Raw genomic sequence first — 23177 nt, 5'->3', positions numbered from 1 at the left:
TGACCCGACTCAACCTAATTGAATACCATGACCTGGATGGACCTGAATGACCGAGACTCTCCAGACGTCATGACTCATGAAAGTTCATATCTGAACTTAGACAGACATGCTCACTGAGCCAATTACTCACAGAGAGGGTGTGACATTTAAAACACTATTTAAAGCAAAAAACACCAAATCAGGTTCTTTGAAGACCTACATCTGTGAGGTCTCTTGTTAAGTACATGTGCGCAAAGGCAGAAATGTGCATATGCTTGTTGGCAGAGTTTTAGAATCACCTGTAGACATGGTTCTCACGAAAAAAAAAAAAAAAAAAAAAAAAAAAACACACACACACACCACAACAAAAGCTTGCTTTCCACTCCTATTTTTAGCCATGAATGATGTAGACGCCTGGGAGTTCTGTAAGCATGAGCACTGACAATAATGGCAGACCTTGCTGACTACAAAAACTGCATTTGTAACATAACGGATCATGACTGATCTGGACAGACTACCCCACCCCAATCCACACATGGGTGAACTGCAATTATTTGCCAAGTGTAATTTTGTGTCGTGATGACTTGTTTTTAAAGTGATAACTACATTTATTTCAATGCCTTTGCTGTATAGAGAGAGAGAGAGAAAAAAAAAAAAAAAATCACTGAGCGGAGAGGCAGCATGTGCACGTTGTGAACGCAGCCTGTTAAAACAGGCTCGTGGGGCTGGGGAGTGCAGCTTTTCCTCAGATTTACTCAAAATCCACTGTGCACCCTGTCACTGGTGGGTTTTGATTTATAAACCAAATTAATCCAGATACAGTGGGGTAAAAAAAAAAAAAAAAAAGTATTTAGTCAGTCTCTGATTGTGCAAGTTCTCCTACTAAGATGAGAGAGGTCTGTAATTTTCATCATTGGTACACTTCAACTATGAGACAAAATGAGGAAAAAAAAATTCCAGGAAATCACATTGTAGGATTTTTAAAGAATTTATTTGTAAATTATGGTGGAATATAAGTATTTGGTCAACAACAAACTAGCAAGATTTCTGGCTCTCACAGACCTGTATCTTCTTTAAGAAGCTCTTTTGTCCTCCACCTGTTACCTGTATTAATGGCATCTGTTGGAACTCTGTGTAAAAGGCACCTATCCACAGCCTCAAACAGTCAGACTCCAAACTCAACCATGGCCAAGACCAAAGAGCTGTCGAAGGACAGCAGGAAGAAAACTGTAGATGTTCACCAGGCTGGGAAGAGTGAATCTACAATAGTCAAGCAGGTTGGTGTGAATAAGTCACACAGTGGAGATTTTTAAATCAAGACTGAAGACCCACTTTTTTAGACTATCAATTTTTTAATCTGTTTGTGTTTGCTTTGTAATTTCTTTTTATTCTACTGTGTTATCTTTTAACTGTGCTTTTCTTGCTTTTAATTTTGAATTTAGATTAATTTGTGTTGTTGTGAATTATGTGAAGTGCCTTGGGGCGATTGTCGTGATTTGGCGCTATATAAATTTAAAAACACAACTGTGGGTGCAATTATAAGAAAATGGAAGACATACAAGACCATTGATAATCTCCCTCAATCTGGGGCTCCATGCAAGATGTCATCCCGTGGGGTCAAAATGATCATGAGAACGGTGAACAAAAATCCCAGAACTACACGGAGGGACCTGATGAATGACCTGCAGAGAGCTGGGAGCAAAGTAACAAAGGCTACACACTACGCAGAGAGGGACTCAAATCCTGCAGTGCCAGGCATGTCCCCCTGCTTAAACCAGTACATGTCCAGGCCCGTCTGAAGTTTGCCAGAGAGCATGTGGATGATCCAGAAGAGGACTGGGAGAATATCATGTGGTCAGATGAAACCAAAATACAACTTTTTGGTAAAAACTCAACTAGGCATGTTTGGAGGAAGACGAATGCTGAGTTGCATCCCAAGAACATCATACCTACTGTGAAGCATGGGGGTGGAAACATCATGCTTTGGGGCTGTTTGTCTGCAAAGGGGACAGGACGAGTGATCCGTGTTAAGGGAAGAATGAACAGGGCCATGTATTGTGAGATTTTAAGCCAAAACCTCCTTCCATCAGTGAGAGCATTGAAGATGCAACGTGGCTGGGTCTTCCAGCATGACAATAATCCCAAACACACCACTCGGGGAATGAAGGAGTGGCTCCGTAAAAAAAAGCATTTCAAGGTCCTGGTGTGGCCTGGCCAGTCTCCAGACCTTGACCTCATAGAAAATTTGTGGAGGGAGTTGAAAGTCCATATTGCCCAGCGACAGCCCCAAAACATCACTGCTCTAGACGAGATCTGCATGGAGGAATGGGCCAAAATACCAGCTACAGTGTGTGCAAACTTGGTGAAGACTTACAGGAAACATTTGACCTCAAAGATTATGTTACAAAGTATTGAGTTGAACTTTTGTTATTGACCAAATACTTATTTTCCACCATAATTTACAAATAAATTCTTTAAAAATCCTACAATGTGATTTCCTGGATTTTTTTTTCCCTCAGTTTGTCTCTCATAGTTGAAGTGTACCTATGATGAAAATTACAGACCTCTCATCTTTCTAAGTAGGAGAACTTGCACCATCAGGGACTGACTAAATACTTTTTTACCCCACTGGAGTTTATTTACATTAATGTCAACTGTCATTTTTACAAAGTGGAAAACATATCTTAATTTTAAATTAATGTGCCAATTCTGAAGGTTTGAGCATTAACACACACACAGATGTCAAACAGCATTATGGGAAAATGAGCCTCCACTCATCACTGGTTGGTTGGTTTATTTGTAAAAACCAACACACAAGTTACTGTAACGTGTGTAATGGTTTTTACAAATAAATGTGTGTCAATTTTTTCATTTATAAAAAAGGGATTTGGTTGTTAAGTGTGACTAAGTGTAACAAATAGTAACCATGTGATATTTGGGATTTGGGCACACCGCCATCCAGTAAATGGGTCAAAATGCAAAGAACACTGTCATCTACTTGAAGGCAGTGTGAACAGCAGGCGCTATTCACGCTGTAATTCCCATATTCACAATATAAAGTCTTATATTCATAAGACCTTACATTTACTGTGTGTGTGTGTGTGTGTGTGTGTGTGTGTGTGAATGCTCCAAATAGTAAAACTAGTTTGTTTGCATGAGGACTGAAGCTTTGAGCCAACCAGCATCAATGGACACATTTCGACTTGAGTAAATTACAAGAAAAGTGTCAATCGCAAAACTTACAAGTTATGTCCCGCATGTGCAGGATGTACAAGTCATACATCAAAAATATTGCGCACGCCCAAAATTTTTCAAGGTACTCTGCATATTATGATGTATATCAGCATGCTCTTAACTTATTTAAATAAATAAATAAATATAACTTAGACGTACACCTGTGTATGCTAGCATTTTTAATACGGTCAACATGCGCTGACTAAATTGTCAAGGCATGACAGGAGTGTTAGACATGCAGAAAGACGGTGGCAGAAGACATCAACCGCAATACACTTTCAGTCATGGTAATGGCAATATGAGACTTGACTAAACCAACTGATCTACAAAAACACCAACAACACTTAAAATAACACTTAAAACGTTAAACTCTCATGGTGCATTACAGCCATCGTTTACTGGTAAGTTAAATTGCTAATTTCTCCAAAGATATTTGAAAACTTTCTGGTTTTGCTGCATTCATAAGCATGCCAAATGTCAGCTCTCCCTGGTTTTGGTGTGATCGAAGCCATACTCGCATGCACGCTGAGGCCACCCGGCCATTATAATATAGAATTAATTGCAAACCTTGTAATTTTTTTAAATTTTCTGACAGCACTAGTACCAGCTGTTGTGGTCGAGCAAATTACAGAAGTGCATTTTCATCACAATGAAGTAAAAATGTTGGTATTAACACGCAGATCTGGTAAGTTAAGAAACTTCAGATATGAAAAGTGGCTCATTTCTTATCTGAAAAGTTACACTACATACTGGGGACCATTTCTACAGCTATGTGCCACTTTCTTTAGAGTTAAAGGGTTTGTTTTTTGGCAAGGTGTGCATTTTTGACAGTTGCCACCATGACCCAGTTAAGTGGCAGAAAATGAATGAATGACAGAAATCATTTTGCACATACTGACATAACTAGAGTCTAACGTGCATAATTTCGAATACAATATTGCATAAAGTGCAAAACAAAACATAAATCTGCAGTGCAAGTCATCAAGCTTAAAAGGCCACACCACATTTATTCCAGTAAATGGCATTTAACCAAAAGAGTTGGAACAAACTTTTTTCCCCCTCTCCTCATGTGCTATAATTAAATATTAGAAGTAGATCATCGCGATCGGAATTGTAACACCCCCCCCCCCCCCCCCCCCAATAGTTGAGCTCAATCAGCTGATTAGTTGCTTGGATACAAAACCAGTCACACCAACTCAAGCCTCCACTGAATTTTTTCCATTCAGTTTTGGCTCAGTTTTCATTCTGACCACAAGTGGTGATTCATACATCAGCCACTTTGACACTTCTTCAAAAATGTTGGTCCACTCACCACTTTGTCTGCCATACTGTCTGTTTACAAAATAAAGTTGAATCTCCAAGACACATGTAGCCAATGAATGTCATTCTAACTGTACTGCAAAGAATCATGAGTTTGCTTAGCTCATGTGAAGTAGTTCCTTTAAAACGCTGATTGTATGCCATATTAACTTTGCCCACCTCTAACTTACTGGAGAAGGAATAATTATAAAACAACTATTTATTACTGATGAATCTTATTGAGTGAAAAATAAATACATCAAAATTCTAACTTCAGCTTCCTAAGTGTGTTTTTCCCTTTTTACGTATTTAAAGACACCAATGGAAAATAAAAGCCAAATATTCATTCATTTGGAAATAAAATCATGTAGGTACATCTGCAGCTCAGATCAGCACGACAGTCAGTATTCAGGTTGTGATGATCAAAGCCATTTCCTGTTATGCAGCCACACACACACAATACTTAAATACTTTTCTTTACAGATGCAAGTGGCTGAGAAGTCATAACTTAAGTCATGGAAATATTGTTAAACTGAATCTGCCGTGTGCACCAGTGGATGTCTGTGCTGCACACTTTTTCAGGGCCCCCTTCATACATAACACGATTGAAGCCGACTAGCGTATGAAGGAGGAATTGCATGCTATTCGTGAAAAGTTGGAGCTGCCTCTAACACCTCGTACACCTGTCGCTACAACTATTCGCGCACACCAGCGACCGAAAGACAGAGTGCTCTGCGAGAGCCCATTTAATCCCTCTCGTGGCAGGTGTCGGCCAAATTCCAGGTGACACACATGAATATCCACACCGCTCACTGGACACTTAGAAAATGTGTGGCCATTCGTGCTGTTAGCACGAAAATAGTGAGCAGACGATCACTTTTGAGCTGGCTGTCGAATTTGTCTAAGTGCCCCCATAAGCATGACATTGCATAAAACACCACAAATGTGGTGTACATGTGTAAAACACGTGCGCGTTGCACCACCCCGCTCTCCCCAAACATGTGGCGTGTGCACACACACACCCCCTATAACATGTGGTGTGTGTGGGGGGGGGGGGGGGCACACACACATAAAATGCTGATATGTATGTACAGACATGATCACATGGGGGCCGGACAGCCACGTCTGAGCACACACACAGCATGGCGAGACACAGCACACTGACAGCTGGAAATGAAGGCTCAGTGCACACGACATGTCACACACACACATTTTATTTATTTATACATATACACATACCACCACCTGGACAGGTATATAAATAATTCTGACAATATCTACATACACAATTACATAACAAAAATGAATGACCACATAATACATTGGTCTGGGTGCTGAATGAACAGGGGGCGTGTCTTCCAACAGCTGATGTTGACATCCTAGCTGCAGAACACGTACCGAGTTTTGAAGGACAGGAACTTACAAGCAGCCATGTGTCTCTGCCTGCTGTGCTCACATGGAAATACATAAAACCTCTTTCACCTTTGCGCCTGGCTGCAGTGGCTGCACACAGTGCACCTTGGCAGGCTGTGGGCTGGCTCAACACGAGTGTCCGTACATCATCTGATTTCTCTTTTTTGAAAACACGTTTAACTCCTTGTTGATTTTAAGCATTTCACGCTTCAATTATAAGACAGTGATTGTAGCGCAGTGGTAAAGTTTCTGTCTTAATCAGAGCTTTTGTAAATTACAGGTTTGAATCCTGCGAGTGGCATTTATTTTTTATTTAACGGCAGAGTTCTGTATTGGGTCCCCTTTTATTTATATCAACCCAGTGATTTTCACTAATTATACATCAATATCTCAGTGTTCAGTGATTGTATTAATTATTTACAAACCCAGCTGGACATAAGAGCGCACTGCACGTCTGACCATGGGTCATATACACAGGCATCATACTTGTATTGTCTGCTCGATGAGAGGGATTAAATATTGGGCATTCGTGTGTTTTTTTTTTTTTTTTTGTTTTTTAATGGTGTGTAGTTTTTAACATTTGTTTCTCCACAGCAGCTGCGCGATGTGGTTCCACACGTTCCAGCGTTTTTTTTGTTTGTTTCCTATCTGCGCAGCAGCATGATGTGGCTCGAGCTTCTCACACTGTGTTTGTGCACGAAACAGTCACAGCGGGATCGTTCACACCGGCCTGACCGTGTGTCCCTCCTGACGTCAGCGCAATGTTTTCGGGGTTCACTCATTCGGGCTGTTTCACAGTGATATGCCCTGAATGTACTTATTCGTGCCATGTGTAACAGGGCCCTTAATGATTGTTAAAGACAACCACAGATTTAATGCAAAACTGTAATATTTGATTAATGAAGTTTTTCCGCCAGACTTCAACTCTTAAGGAGCAGATTTTAATAAATAGTCTTGGACAATGGTTCTCAATTACCACCTAACCTACACATGTTCCATGTCTCTCTGCTTTGCCACAAACTGATGATCAGGTGTGCAGCCAATCAGCTTTTTTTTTTCAGATCAGGGAGAGATGGAAAATGTGTAGATCAGGTGGTATTGCAGACCGGGTTGAGAACCACTGGTCTAGATTAAATGCTTGCTCACATAAGATAGTCATTAAAAGGGATCATATCATACAAACCACTAACATTTTCATGCTTTGAGGTTTAATGTTAAAAACTCTACAGTACCAGAACTGTATGAGTGTTAATGACTACCAGACCTAGGCTTTGGTAATATAGGAAACTTACAAGCAAATTACAAAAATACATGCAATGTCAAAAACTGTAAGGGCAAAAAGAAGGAAAGAGCGTCAGCTGCATTCAGTCTGTCAACCATGAAAAAGTTAAGTCTTCTGATTTATTACATATATGCAGTGTCTCTCACTGACAACTACACCTGCTTCTAAAATCAGTCAGTGGTAACGGGTGTGCCAACGGGGCTTCAACACAGGCAAAACAAAAGTAGCAGCAAAATTCACCAAATTTGAGTTAAGTTTTCATTATGGCTTTTAAATGCTGCAAGTTACCAAGTGATGACATTTGATTTTGAGTTCCTGTGTTAAACTGGAGTGTATGATTTACTCGTCTACTCTGTGTACTTTAGAGAGTACATGCCGAGGCTTTTCCTTGGCAAGCCGGGGGGGGCCATACTGCAGTCTTAGACCTTTTTCCCCTCTGCTTGGACTCTGGTCCAAAATGAACAAGGATGAGCTCCCAACATGTTGAAACCAAGAATAATGAAACTAGCAGATGTAATGAATTCAACTACAAGTTCTGGCTAAATGATGTGAAGAAACACTGTTGGGGAATATCTGAATCAGACTCATCAAAGCTCTTACCAGTGGCCACAGCACACCAGTGTGAGCAATGCAGTGTTGTGTTCTGTGTGGCATGAGGTGTGCACACACACAGCCACCTGGACACACCCACTTGGGTGGAGGGACCCAACAAACAAGTATAAGAATGCAGAAGTAAGCCTCTCCCTGTGTTGAACAGTGACAGAATTAAATGTGTTCTCCAATGCTGCCATCACTCTGGTGACAAAATAAATAAATAAAAACAATCACGCAGGACGCTGCTGATGAGCATGAGTCACTAAAACAATCAGGTGCAGTGTCATACCTGTCATTTCCCCAGGTCAATCCCTTTGCAAACACAAATTAGCATTATACAACAAGATTTAAACAAGAGCAGTTGGAGATTTCAGATGTCGGCCAATCCGGATCACCTCCAAAATTCGGTGGAGTCTTTCATGCCCTAATATCCATCTGTGGTGGAAATCGGGTGAGAACCCGTGAAGTAGTTTTGACGCAATCGTTCAAAGCCTATAAAGTGAAATCCTGAGCCAGAATCTGGATCACCTCCAAAATTTAATGGGTGTCATTTTTTGGCCCTGATTATTCATCCATCTGTGGGTGAACGATATACATGCAACACTTTTGTTTTTGCTCCCATTTTTCATGAACTGAACTCAAAGATCTAAAACATTTTCTATATACACAAAAGACCTTTTTCTCTCAAATATTGTTCACAAATCTGTGTTAGTGAGCACTTCTTTGCTGAGACAATCCATCCCATCTCACAGGTGTGGCATATCAAGATGCTGATTACACACCATGATTACTGCACAGGTGTGCCCTAAAGCCCCTTTCACATCGGGCCTGCTTCGAGTTGCGTCATGATGACACCAATTTGATGCAACCTCGTGCCGAGGTGATTCAGCCTAACACCACAATACTGTGAGGGGCGCAAAAGACGACAAAACAGATGCCAGAAATTAACCCCTTAAGCCCTAGAGCAGTGGTCTCCAAACTATCCCAGAAAGGGCCGAGCGGGTGCAGGTTTTCTTTGCAGCCAGACTTCAGCAGGTGATTTCACTGATTAACATCCCTTTGAACAGGTGGGATGAGTTCATCAGTGAAATCACCTGCTGAGTCAGTGGCTGCAAAGAAAACCTGCATCCTCTCGGCCCTTTCTGGAATAGTTTGGAGACCACTGCCCTAGAGCCTATTTCACCACAATCACATACATTATGATTCATTTGTCAGCTTGTACAAGATCAAAAAGTTTGGATTAGCTAAAAGACAGGTCCTAGGGGATGTTGTGGTGTATGTTGGTGTCAGCATTGATTAGTTATGAGTGTTCAAATGTTCCAAAACAGGGCAAATCCCCAAATTTAGGGACTCTAGGGTTTAAGAGGCTAAACGTTAATTTTTTCTGCGCCGAGCACAGGATGCAGAAAGGAAGTAGTTTTCTTGCAAGTTGAGGCAACTTAGAGGTACTTAATGTGACTGGATGCCACACCCATACAATATAACGTTATCCAACGCCAATTTATGATTCCCACTGTGCGCCATTGTTGCCGAGTTATAACTCAAGTAGGATTTTTGTTAAACTTTTTATACAGTGTACACAATGCAGTAAAACTACACTGCTCAAAGAGCACATGTGAACAATTAAAAGAAAAAAAAATGCTCATTACAGCCTGGCTGCAGCTCTTCCACTCACCTCAAGTTAACTCACGATTGTGTTAAATAGAGTCCGTAAGTCCTGCTCACAGACTGATTGCCAGAGACAGGACATGTCCACATCCAGTACAGCTCTGCGGTCACAGGAAGAAACATAAACTAGAAGAGAAATCAGAGCGAACCCCCCCCCAACCCCGTTGTGCGCAACTGACGCAGACATTCCTGCATTATTAGATATGCAGCATATGCAACATGAAGCAGGCCCAGTGTGAGAGGGGCTTTAGGCTGGCCAGCAGCCAGACACCACTGAATGTGTGCATTTGCTCACTCAAGTCGGTTAAGACGATTAACTGCAGTCAGGCCGAGACCTCAATGAGCATGCAAATGAGTTTCCCGGGGATGGTTTCTGACAGTTTGTGGAGAAATTATTTCACTCTGCAAACTGATTGTTGCAGCAGCTGTCTGGGTGTCTGGTCTCACACGATCTTGGAGGTGAACATGCTGGATGTGGAGGTCCTGCACGCTCCTTCAAAACTTGCGTGTTGTGTGATAACACTCAACATTTCAGAGTGGCCTTTTGTTGTAGCCAGCCTAAGGCAAACGTATGCAATAATCATGCTGTCTAATCAGCATCTTGATATGCCACACCTGTGAGGTGGGATGGACCATCTCAGCAAAGGAGAATTATTCACCAACACAGATTTATTAATAACATTTGAGAGAAAAAAAGGTCTTGTGTATGTACAAAGTGTTTTAAATATTTGAGTTCAGCTCATGAAAAATGGGAGCAAAAACAAAAGTGTTGCATTTATATTTTTGTTTAGTGTAACCCTTAATTGTTTTTTATCCAAATTAGTACACACTTGATGGATTGACTAAGGGTCACACAAATACCAACATGGAATATGGTCAATTGGTTAAAATTTTAACCACCTCCCCCCACCCCAAGGAAGGTGCAAGAAAGTTAGCAGACTAGCTACAAAGTGAACAAATGTGGGAATATATATTTTTTAACTCCTCAAATTTAACTGACCCCCGAGAAGGCTGTATCAGGGAAAGTCTACTGCAATAGAATAATAAGAATTTCACTTCAGAGTACACAATGTTTACGAAGAACCAGACTTCTGTGCACCCCCCCCCCCCCCCCCCCCACACACACACACACACTCCCACTCACATTTTGCAATTATTGTAATTCCATCAGAATTGAAGTCAATTTAATCATAACCCAAAATTTGGATTAGATTACGATTAGATTATTTAATCTAATCCCAAATTTTTCCATTTAACCCAAATTTTTGGATTAAAATTCACACTTACAAAAGTGCCTTCTATATACAAGCTGGTACGTTGTCAGGTCAATTCAAGCAAACTTGTCACATCTCAGTCCCTTCACACAACAAAGCCAACCCTTGGAGGTTTCTCAATACAGGGTGATAGCACAATTACCATGTAAACATCTCAATTGAGGACAATACCATCTTTCCACCTATCTTCTTGCAACAAAGAAAGTACCTCTTTCCCTCCCATCTACCCAGTTTATCCATTCCTATCTCCAAACAATATCACAATGTCAGGGTGATGACAAGTGCCATACAAACACCAGTTATTAAAGAACAAAAGAGGCCACTTAACTCACCCTTCAAATGTAAACTCAACAAAAGAGGTCCAGCCCACCTTCCCTGATGTCTCCCCAGCCCACCAAAAAGTCATCGACTACTTGCATGAACCCCTGTTGTGCATGGACAAGGATCCACTCTCCGAATGGAAGGTCAACGAGGGCAGGTATCCACACCCGGCCAAGGTAGCCCAGTGATACCTGTGCATCCCTGCCACATCAGCTCCAGTGGAGAGGGCTTTCTCAGTGGCGGGGAAGATCTTCAGGCCTGAGAGGTGTCACCTCAGTGACTGTCTTTCAAGCACTTATGTTTGTCAAGTGGAAGGAGGTTAGGTGTGTAAAGAAGTGATGCTTAGGTTGTGAACTGGTTGAGTGAGACACTGTATTAGTGGTGACTGAAGAATGTATTATGATGGTTGTTGTCCATTCGGCTGCTCCCGTTTTGTGTTTGGGTCGCCACAGTGGATACAACCAGATCCACATTGATATTTTGGCACAAGTTTTACACCAGATGCCCTTCCTGACGCAACTCCAGTGTCACCTGGAGAAACACACACAGCTGCTGGTGTTCCAAAGAGGTCTCACATCCAAGTACTAACCAGGTCCTGCACTGCTTAGCTTCTGAGATCTGACGGGATCAGGCTTACACAGAGCAGATCGGCTGCAAGAATGTATTATGATGGTGATTATGATCAAAGACTCCCTTGTTTAATAGATGTCAGTTGTGAACTGCTTGAGTGAGACACTCTGTGTTAGTGATGACTGAAGACTGTATGTGATATTATGTAGTAAACTCCCTAATGTTATATATCTGACATTTCATGTTGTTGAAGACTGATCGTGATGGTGATAATGATTGAAGACTCCAGGTTTAGTTGCTGTTTAAGTGTCCAATGTTATGTATCTGATGACATTGAAAACTAAATGTAAATAAGCCTGACTTCTTGTCCAGTGTACATATAGTTTACCTTATAATAAATGTTTCAAAATGAAAAATGTGTTAGCTTCTTCACATATAGATCGTGATTAAAGTTTAATCATTTAATCTAATTCAAACAAATCAATTTAATCTAATCCAAAATGAAATGCCCTTTAATCTAATCTAATTCAATTTCATTTAATCACTTCAACTCTGAATTCCATAACTGTAGAATTGGCCTTTGAGCTTTTGTTTGTGACATCTCCCTTCATTAGGGCCTCAGATTACAGTTTTCTTCCATGTTGTTTTATTGAAATCTTAAATAATAAGCACATTGTATTGCTTTGACTAAAGTTTTAATCCAAATCGCCACCAGTGCTGAAACACTATCACATTTACTGCAGTGGAAAAGTTGCCTTCTCCCAGATTTCACAATTTAAAATGTTCCAGTGTCTCGTCACTAAAGGCCCTGGATAACTGCTGCAGTGGGAAGTGCTCTGTGACAAGATCATCTGAAGCTCACATTACTGCTGCTCTGAGTGAAACGTGCACACTGCTGCTCAGCAACCAATCCAGCTCACCACATCCTCTGCACCGTTCACTCGCTCATCACAAATATCCTGGTGCAGAGTGCAGCTCGGTCCATTCACAATCTAGTTCTAAGAAGAGCTCAGATTTGGTGCCAGAGAAGTTACTAACGGCACGCAGCTCTGAAAACCACATGTCTGAAAATGCTTTCATCAGTGGGACATCAGCTAATAATTATTGCCTTCACACGTGCAGAGACGTTTTAGAGGTCAAATTCAGCAAAAAAAAAAGCAAGAAGACAGGTGAAGCAGCTTTGATTTCTTACTTCTAACCACAAGCCCACTGTAAAATTTAACCAAAATTATTTCTGCCTTTTGGAGTAAGCAAACTGGGCCAGTCTGCTTGAAAAGCCACAGCTTGATTTACACAGAAATACAGCAGTTTTCTGCTCTCAGAGCCAGTAAGGCAGAGTGAAGACGTTAGAGAATGCTACAACAGGGTAAGTATAGCCTGCCACTATCACAGCAAGCAGATGTACACGTCATGAAACATGTTAACTAACCGTGTGAAACCCAAAATACTCAGCACCTGATCCCTCTGGCCCACAAAGCTTGTCAGGTGCTTAATGAGCAAGTAAATCCTCCAGTCTTCTGAAACAGACACACTGATGAGGTGGACAATCAACAGCAGTACGCTGGAGACTGTGCAAGCTGCACTTTCTTCTGCAGGATGACAATTTCCACTTGTATAGATCATTAGCAAGAACAGCTCATGTTGGTTTTGCACACATAGCAATCAATCCATCATAGTGCAACACCTCACTGCCATCTTTCCCACACTGGGCATGAAGGTGCAGCAATAAATCAGTCAAAGCTGCCAAATTTCAGCAGAGCATACACTAAAAGAAAACAACAACAACAATCTATATACGTATAAGCAAGAAGTGTGTGGCTTACATATCTCTCTGACCATTTGTCAAATCGATCTCAGCTTTCGGATATGGCTTGTGCATAGCATGATGATGTGCAACCTTAAGACTGGAATTAATTTTCAAAACCTTTATTTTGATTAACATTGTAACATTCGTACTTCCAAGATGCCGTGGCTCACTGATGTTAAACAACATCAGATAGTTCACGTTGCTTTCACCATTTCACGATAAAACATTTAATGCCAGCATCCCAGAAAATATTTTTACTGTGAAAGACATGCTGTCAGTGTTCCTTGTTAACCGAGTTTAACTCAACACTGAGGAGACGTTAGCTAAAATAAGTTTAACACTAACAAATTTCCCACTATTAGTACAATGCTTCAGTAAGTACATAAGCTGAAGAAAATCTTTTATTATACAGTTGTATGTAAAAGTTTGGGTACCCCTGATCATTTTCATTATTTCCCTTTATAAATCATCAGTTGTCCAGATCAGAAATTTCTGATAAATATATCACATAGCAGACGAACACACTGATTTGAGAAGTGAAATGAAGTTTCTAGTATTTACAGAAAGTGTGCAATAATTATTTAAACAAAATAGGGCAGGTACATAAATTTGGGCACCCTTGTCATTTTATTGATTTGAATACATTAAGCACTAATTATTTGAACACAAATTGGTTTGGTAAGCTCACTGACCCTTGACCTCCTTACACACGTGAATCCAATCATGAGAAGGGGTATTTAAGGTGGCCATTTGCAAATGTTTCCCCTCTTTGCATCTCTTCTAATGAGTGGCAACATGGAACCTAAACACCTCTCAAATGACCTGAAAACAAAAACATCATGGTTTAGGGGAAAGATACAAAAAGCTATCTCAGAGAGTTCAGCTAAGAGTTTCCACTGTGAGGAAATGGAAGACTGCAGGTACAGTACTAGTTAAAGCCCGAAGTGGCAGGCCAAAAAAAAAAATCTCAGATAAGATGAAGCGAAGGATGGTGAGAGCAGTCATAGTCAACTCACAGACCTGCTCCAAAAACCTACAACATGATCTTGTAGCAGATAGTGTCTCTGTACATCATTTAACTATACCGCGCACTTTGCACAAAGAGATGCTGTAATGCAGAGGAAGCCTTTTCTGCGTACACGCCACAAACGGAGTCGCTTGAGGTATGCTAAAGCACATTTAGACAAGTCAGCTTCATTTTGGAATAAGGTGCTGTGGACTGATGAAACTAAAATTGAGTTATTTCTACATAACAAGGGGCGGTATGCATGGCTGAAAAAGAACAGCATTCCAAGAAAAACACACTTCAAAATCTACTCAGGCATTCATGCAGAGGAACAAGTGCAATGTTCTGGAATGGCCATCTCAGTCCCCAGACCTGAATATTATTGAAAATCTGTGGTGTGATTTTAAGTGGGCTGTCCATGCTTGGAAACCAACAAACATGAGATGTTTTGTAAAGAAGAATGGACCAAAATACCTTCAACCGGAATCCAGACTCTCATTGGAAGCATTTAGAGGCTGTTATTTCTGCAAAAGGAGGATCTACTAAATATTGGTGTATTTTTTCTGTTGGGGTGCCCAAATTTATGCACCTGCCTAATTTTGTACAAAGAATTATTGCACACTTTCGGTAAATCCTAGAAATTTAATTTCACTTCTCAAATATCACTGTCTGCTATATGATATATTTAACTGAAATTGGTGATCCAAACAACCAATGACTTATAAAGAAAAATCATGGAAATTATCAGGAGTGCCCAAACATTTACATACAACAGTATGGCTGTGACGCTACGCGCGCTCTGATTGGATGATTACCTGTTGGATATGTACCCATATGGGACCGGTTTCCATGAAAAATCAATCCGAAACATGCATTTTCTTTACAAACCAGTAGCTAAAGACGCGATTAGAAAAAGCAAGTCGGACATGAACGTACTCCGTAAATATCTAAACAGCATCTGAAAAACACAGATTCAAAGCTTACCAGCTAACAACCGGACCATCTGTTAGCAAGTTCCTGCTCTGCTCCGGTGTTCTGTCGGGACACTGGCCGTCAGCTCGGAGGTGAGCCGCTGTTCAGCTCGGCTCCAGAGTTCTAAAGTTAGCAGAGGAGGTGCAGTCATTCTTTAAATTTTTTTTGGAGGTGACCTTCACCTCCACTGCTGATGCGAATGGCTTCACTTCCGCTCTGACTATGAGCCATCAGCAGGTTTCATATTTGGGCATTTGCGTGTTTTTATTTACAAATAATGAATGTTTATGAGTTCAATGGTACGAATATTTCATAAGGTGAAAGCTGGAATAAACCATTCAATGAGACAAAGCCGAGCTGAATGGTTTGTTCCAGCTTTTACCAAATTAAATATTCGTTCCATTGAATGTAAAAACATTCAATATTTGTTTTACATAATGGCTAAAATAGATCCTTGTCATTTGACATTTTATTAATTTATAAACAGAAAAAGGGACTTACATTTTGGTGTTCCACTGCTGCTAAAGTCCAAATTGTAACGTATAGTCCAGTGATACTGTGCACTGACTTTAGAGTTCCATGGGAAAAAAAAAAAAAAAAAAAAACACTAGTTCCTCAGTCCAGCCAAAAATGTCAGCGTTTCTTCTGAACAGTTCTTAATGCATCCATGGAGTGGATTTTGTGTGTTACAAGAATTAGCAGCATCAGTTAGCTCAATCAAATCATTGTGTTATTGTCGCGCACACACACAACCAGGTCAGTGCTTGTGCGTGCATATACTACCAAAAATAAAATCAGAAATTAGGCCAGCTTTTCATTCCAACTTCCTGCCAACAGCACAGTGGATTTGTTTTGTGTGTGCACGCATGTGTGGGCACGTGTGTGCGTGCAAGTGGAGAATGCAATGGTACCAAATGTATGGAACCAAATTTGCACTCTAAACGTAATGCAACAAATGGGATGAATTAATCCATGTCATGTGACATGGAAAGCACCAATCAAATGACAAGGATCCACTCAGCTGTTTTATATAACGAATTATTAAACTAACTTGCTCGGTCTGTACGGGAATATCAGACCTCTGTTTTTCACACGGACCTCACAGTCGCTCGGTCCGTACTTACACCTCAGTCTGATATTTCCCCGTACAGACCTTGCAGTCGCTTAATAATCCTTCAATATTCGCTGTGAGTTCAAGTTTAAATAAACTGTGTTCAAGAGGTGGTATACTGAGGATTTTGTTTTAAATATTCTAAATGTTGCGTTTAATTTTGTCTCTTCCAATAACCTGTTTAATAGGAACCCTTTTATTTATATATTATTGATAAAACTGATTTTTTTAAACTAAAAGAAATACTGTATTCAAATAATAACATAAGTACACATCTTTGTACATCCCACTGTCAGACACAGCCTCATACGACCATCCATGAGAAGCCTACTTAAGCTCCCAATTTTACATATGAATACAAGCTTCCTGTGGGTACTGCACTAGTTGTTAATAAACTGAGGCTGCAGGTATACAGCTTTATGAAGTGACTTTTGACATTAGCTACAACAAAGCACAAACTTTCTTATTTCTACAGAGACCTTTTTAATGGTTTTGTTCAGACACCTCTCAGTGATGTGGACTAGGCCCATCTCTCGATTCTGTAGCACGGAGAGGCTGAGAGTCTTCAACTCCACAATGATGGGACACCAGCCAACAGAAGGTTACTTCTCCAGCCAAGACTGGTGGACTGGGATGATACAAATGAAGAGTCTTTTTCAAAAACAGACTGGTAGCATGATCAGGGGGGTGAGGAGAATCTGATACGATTTGAAACTGACGTAAAAAGCCCAAAATTTGATATATTCAGCTAGTGGTTGAAACAGAGTGGATATGTAGTGCCACTTTTAGTAAGCAAAATGCTCAATGTATTGTAGACCCAATTTGAGTGTTACGTGATGTGACATAACCTCTTTCAGAGACATTGAACAAAACTTAATGGCAGATATGAGAAGATTTCTCCGGACATCATATGAGCATGGGTGATTATTTACTTAAAGCAGTGCCAGCCAGAGAGGGCAGAAATTAAGTATGGGGTCGAGTCTTTACATGTGTTAAAAACACTAAGCTGCACGGATCATTTGAGAGCCGAATGTGAAGTGTGTCGAGGCGGGGAGTCAGAGGAGCAGTCTCTGGGCTTCACGCTCAGTACCTGCTATTCAGGACAAACCAGCTGTTTTGTGAGCAGGTCACTGCTACGCTTCTGAGTTCATCCAACAGAACGTGATGTGGCACACCTCATGATACACCAGTTAATTAGACACTGCCCGGCCATATTAACAACTCAAGTCTATATGTATTTGTAGAACAGCTGAGTGGATCCTTGTCATTTGATTGGTGCTTTGTATGTCATGTGACATGGATTATTCACCCCATTTGTGTTGCATTGCATTTAGAGTGCGATTTGGTTCCATACGTTTGGTACCACTGCACTTGGCAGACACACGTGCACAACACAAATCCACTGCGCTGACGTGACTTTTCGCTGCACTGAGGAAATAGTCTTTTTTGGTAGTACACGCATGCAAAAGCACCTTCCCGCTTGTGTGAGCGCACACCACGCGCACAAGCCAGCAGCGCTTAGCTTTAAAACAAACATGGCAGAATTTGTTATGCTTATGATGCACGGTAAGGCTAACTTCATCAGAATTTGTTATGGACTCCTATTTAAAGTTTGTGTTGGACTGTTGATGTCAAAGCAGCAGTGACGCACCAAATCTGGATTAATTTCTGACATTTTTTTCGCAGCATTAAGGAGGTACCCAAACATAAGTCCCTTTTCTGTCGTTTGTAAATTAATATATTAAATGACAAGGATCTATGTTAGCTGTTATATAAAACAAATGATTTGCATTCTGAAAAACATTTTCCAGGATATTTCTGCATCCAACAGAGTTACAGAAATGATATGAAGCTTAAAAAAAAAAACTTATTTGTAACCAGGTTTATGAGTGACATTATGTGAAGCTGCCCCCAAAATATACAAGGCAGTGTTAAATGCAGGGTATGCGACACCCCCTGTAGTGACTATTTTATTCCACCAGGCAGCATAACGTTTCCTTTGATTTCTTCCCAAACATTCATAGCTTGTGGTATAACGAGGGATGCACCAATCCCGATACCTGAATTTGGATATCTGCTGATAAAAAAGAGACCTGAAAGTTCAGCTACAATTTGCCAGAAGGTGTATCTAAGATGAAAGCCTAGATTTGATGTTTTAGTGAAAGAAGTACTTTTTTATAGCCTTATAGACGAATATCTGTCTCTCTCCCTCTCTGTCAATTATTTTTGAACCATCTAACTGTTTTTCCAAGTTGGCTGAGAACAATTCTGGGCTCCTATTTAATGTTCATGTTGGACTGTTGATGTCAAAGCACCAGTGACGCACACTAAAATATGTCCGTTTTCTGTTTATAAATGAATACGAGGTCTGTGATATAAAAAGCGGTCCTTTTTATTTTTTTCAAAAAAATAAATGGATTTGATTCATATGTTTTTACATCAGACAAGCTTGAACCCTCGTGCGCATGCGTGAGTTTTGTCATGCCTGTCGGTGACGTCATTCGCCTGGGGGCAGGCTTTGAGTGAGGTGTGGACTCCCCCTCCCTTCAGAATCTCTTTGTCTGAGAAGCTGCAGGGAGACGGCGCACGTTGCTTTATCAGAATTTTTTCAGGACCTGTGAGGGATATCCGTGTGGACACTATTCGAGAAATTCAGCTGGTTTTCGGTGTAAAGTTTAACGCCTGATGAGAGATTGTGGAGTTTCTTTCGCTTTAAGGACAGCCCACAAAGCGGATTGGCGTGGCGCGGTCGGAGGTGGCGTCCGTCTGGCTGTTTCGAGCTGAAAACATCCTAATTTAAAGCTCTGTTCACCCAGGACGTCGTCAGAGAACAGAGAAGTTTCAGAAGAAGCCGGCATCAGGAGTTTACCCGGACATTCCACTGTTAAAGGAGATGTTGTAATGAAAGAACGTGCGGACGAATTTGCCGAGTCGGATCCGTGACGACGTGGCAAATCCGTCTGCGCCGCGACATGAAAAACACCTCCGTGTTGAAAATCATTTGTAAAATTCAGGTGGCTTTTGATGGCTTTCAACAAGTGAGTATCTGAGAAACTGTTTAACAGCTTGGGCATGTTCCAACTTGTCCGTTAAGGTTTCCAACTGGGGTCTTTTTCCTGTGGCGACCCCCCGCGGTCGGGTCCGGCCCGACATGCGACTCTGCCCGCACGTTCTTTCATTACAAAATCTCCTTTAACAGTGGAATGTCTGGATCCCGAATTCTTCTGAAGTTCTCTGTTATCTCACGACGTCTTGGGTCCACAGAGCCTGAAATTAGGAAGTTTTCAGCTTAAAACAGCGAGACGACGCTGCCTCGGAGCGCAGATTGCCGTCAGGCGCCGTGGGCTGTCCTTAAAGCGACAGTAAAACTCCAAAATCTCATCAGCCGTTAAAATTTTCACCAAAAACCAGCTGAATTTATCGAATGGCGTCCACTCAGTTGTGCCTTACAGGTTTTGAAAAAATTTTGATCAAACAAAGCAGCAGTCTCTGAGCCATTCCTAAACAATGAAAAAAACGAGAGGGTGGGCCACTCCTCACTCAAAGACTGCCCACAGGCGAATGACAACCGACAGGCGTGAAAAAACTCTTGCATGCCCACGAGGGTTCAAGCATGTCTGATGTAATCACACGTGATTCAAATCCATATGGTTTTTGAAAAAAATAATAAGGTCCATTACTTTTCTCACAGACCTTGTATAATATCAAATGACAAGGATCTATTTTTGCTGTTATATAAAACTAATAATGAATGTTTTTTAATTCTTTCAATGGAAGGAATATGTCATGAGGTGAAAGCTGGAATGCTCCATTCAACTTCACCCCATTGAATGGAACATTCCAGCTTTCACCACTGAACTCAAGCATTCATTATTTGTATAACGGCTAAAATAGATCCTTGTTATTTCATATTTTATTAATTTATGAACAACAGAAAAGGGACTAACATTTTGGTGTTTTTCACTGGTGCTTTGATGTCAACAGCTTCCAAACAGTCCAACACAGGCCATGCAATAGCACATTTCATATAGAACTACTAGAAGCACTCAGAGTGCAAACCTCCGCCAAGGCCATGGGGTCACTGACGCCATAACATCTACACACCGTGGAATCATTGAACCTAAAAAAGTCTAACAATGATGTTTGCTCAGTAGTAAAAAAAAGTTTCCTCTGCTGTGACTGGATAGCATGTATCCTTAGCGCTTGGCATCACAGTTTATTGCAACTTGCACCTTTCCCAGAAGCTACTGTCATCTGAGCACTGATATTGCATGTGCTTATAGACAAAATTTAATTTATTATTCAACTAAACTGCAAATATATGAATTTTTTAACATTTATGAAACACTTCTCTAAACAAGGCTAAAGGGTCACTGACCCTAAAGAGATTCCCTCCTTGGCACAGTGATCTATTTCTTTTTGTCTCTTTCTCTAAGATTGTATATAATAATCATTAGATTATTAATATATAAACAAAAATAAATTTAAGAAATATTACAATTTGAAAACAAATGCACCTGAACGTGATGACAGCTGCAACTGCTTAATGCTAACTTTTAACATTGAAAATGCCATAGACATGCTAACACATTAGCATCGTGATCTGGATCACCACTAAAATTTAGTCACTTGTTCCTCTTGTCATTTCCAACCACTCCACAAAATTTCATCAAAATCCGTTCAAAACATTTTGAGTTATCCTGCTGACAGACAGACAAACAAATGCGACCGAAAACACAACTTCCTTGGCGGAGGTAAAAATTGCACATTAAAAATCACTATTATGAAAAACAATGGCAAATGGTACAAATAATCCATGTCACGTGACCTACAATGCACCAAATGACAAGGATCTACTCAGCCATTATATAAAAAGAAATATATATATTTATATATTATATATATATATATATGCTTAGTTTCACTGAACCAATTTCATTTCACCAGCAGAGCCCAAAATTCAACACTATTCATTTAGAATCAGAAAAGAATCCTACAAAACACTTCAGCTTACATTAGAAGATGTTGACAGTTATGCTTTTAGCAACCGTACAGACACTCAAATTATATTTATATATATATATATATATATATATATATATATATATATATATATATATATATATATATATATATATATATATATATACACACACACAATTAAAGCTTAATGTGGATTTTGGATTTCTGATGAGCACAGTCAGTTGAATCGGTCACCTGGAGGCACAATAACAACTGCTGCAGCCTTTTTCTGAAATTAAATAACAGTGTCGCGACTCTTTGCTGTTAGAATTAATTATTTGTTACTTACCAAAGCGCACAGTGTTTCCTGCGCCACCTGCCTCCGACAGTCGCACCACACTGCGTCCCGCCTGCCTCCGAATCGACAGCAACACACTCCGCAGCCCCGCTGAGACACAAACACCACGATGACACAGTTTTTACGCACGCTGACGCCACCTGCGGACGAGCGCGCACTGGGATCACGACAACGAGCTCCAGCTGTCAGGCAGCGCGCGCGCCCGCACCAAAATAACAGGCTTGACAGACAGACAGACAGACAGGAGGAGGAGGAGGCGCGCCGGGGTGTGTCCCCTCAGAGAGGGAGGAGAGGAGCCGCTTCTCCAAAAAGCAAATCACTGTCAAGACTGTGTGGCTGTCTTCTGTGTCAGTGCGCCACCCGCAGACGCAGAAGTGCACTGCGTTACTCAATAGTGACGTCACGCCAGTATAATTACAGCTAATTGGTCTCACCTGCAAAAAAAAAAAAAAAAAAAAAAAGCCTGACAAAGAAGAGATCACGTGACCAAATCTTTTGCAGTAAGAACTGTAGTGGAGACATGTATTTATTTACTATGGCAGCAAGAATATGATTAATAAATGATTAATTATATTATTGATAAAGTAAGTCCCTTCGGCTACTCCCTTGTTTGGACTCGGGGTCGCCACAGTTGAATTGGCACAGATTTTACGCCGGATGCTCTTCCTGACGTGGACATGGAGAAATGTGGCAGGGGTGGGATTTGAACCCGGGACCTTCTGCACTGAAACCAAGCGCATTAACCACTTAGCCACCACCCCTGCTATCAATTATATTATTGATGATTTATTATAAGTAATGTATAAATTAATATTTGTGTCAGATGACTCAAAATTCTATCACTGCTCAATAAATAACTGGATTGTGTCTAAGCTGACACAATCCATTTGCTTTGGACAATAAAAATATAAATGTTTAAGATATAGCATGTTGAAAATATGTTCTCTACTGCAGAAAGTCGGTGCAACAACAGTCAGTACAAGTATTACAAGGTCAGTACAATACTGTAGCTGATAGGCAAACTAATTGTGCATTTTGTGATAAAAGCATTTAATTTGGTATACATGTAGTCAAAGGTATTCCAAGTAAAACTGGACATTGGGCCATCATGAATTTTCAGTGTCATCCATGGCAACCAATTTTCAAAATGAAAATTGAACAATGCTGCAATCATATTTAAAAAAAAAAAATTTCTCTGACCATAAAGATTCCAAAAATGAATAGTTTGGACTACCTTTGACTGAATGTTATGGAGTTATGGGATAAAAACAGCAAAATGGTGACAAAGGTCAATTTCAGTTTGTACAGGGGTCAAAAGTGAAAGTTG

General features: G+C 40.5%; 1 protein-coding gene across 2 annotated transcripts in view; it reads right to left on the bottom strand.

Annotated features, from left to right (window-relative positions):
• pdlim2 (PDZ and LIM domain 2 (mystique)) overlaps positions 1-22095 on the bottom strand; it is a 147781-nt gene extending 125686 nt beyond the window's left edge. Inside the window, exon 1 of one of the 2 annotated variants that reach the window (XM_034169931.1) lies at positions 21842-22095. The gene's annotated coding sequence lies outside the window, so the exon portion shown is untranslated. The remainder of the gene's footprint in view (positions 1-21841) is intronic. The other variant, XM_034169932.1, reaches the window with a different exon arrangement.
• Positions 22096-23177: the final 1082 nt, after the last annotated feature.

This window comes from Thalassophryne amazonica, chromosome 5, assembly GCF_902500255.1.
Source record: "Thalassophryne amazonica chromosome 5, fThaAma1.1, whole genome shotgun sequence".
NCBI classification, from domain to species: domain Eukaryota; kingdom Metazoa; phylum Chordata; class Actinopteri; order Batrachoidiformes; family Batrachoididae; genus Thalassophryne; species Thalassophryne amazonica.
This window is presented reverse-complemented; position numbering and strand designations above follow the sequence as displayed.